Source organism: Monopterus albus, unplaced genomic scaffold (assembly GCF_001952655.1).
Source record: "Monopterus albus unplaced genomic scaffold, M_albus_1.0 scaffold515.1, whole genome shotgun sequence".
Taxonomy (NCBI): domain Eukaryota; kingdom Metazoa; phylum Chordata; class Actinopteri; order Synbranchiformes; family Synbranchidae; genus Monopterus; species Monopterus albus.
In genome coordinates, this window is record NW_018128395.1 from 128,299 (window position 1) to 128,718 (window position 420).

The window sequence follows — 420 nt, forward strand, 5'->3', positions numbered from 1 at the left end:
CTTCGCCTTTTTCTCTCCTCTGTTCTCTCGACCTGTGGGATTCGCACCTCAGCTGTGTTGTATACATAATTAGTGATTTGTTTGTCGGTTAGCAACAACCTATATACGTGCCTTTGTTTTCCACGCTGATAGTTCCTGTGCTGTGGATTGCATTGTGTACACTGGTCTTTTTGTTCTGTCACCTGTCCATCTTCATCTTCCTGCCCTTTTGGCTTTTGCCGTCAGTCCCTGGATTCACCTGTTTGTTTCCCTCCACCATCTCTACTCTACCCGAACTTTTATATACTTGGACTTTATGTTCTTTTGATACTTTGTGTTCTTTTGTAACAAGCAACCAACATGTTTTTCCCCCTAGCACCTGGGTCTGCAAACTTGAGTCCAACCTCAGTCCTCCCTCACCCTCCTGGTGAGGGGGGGCCA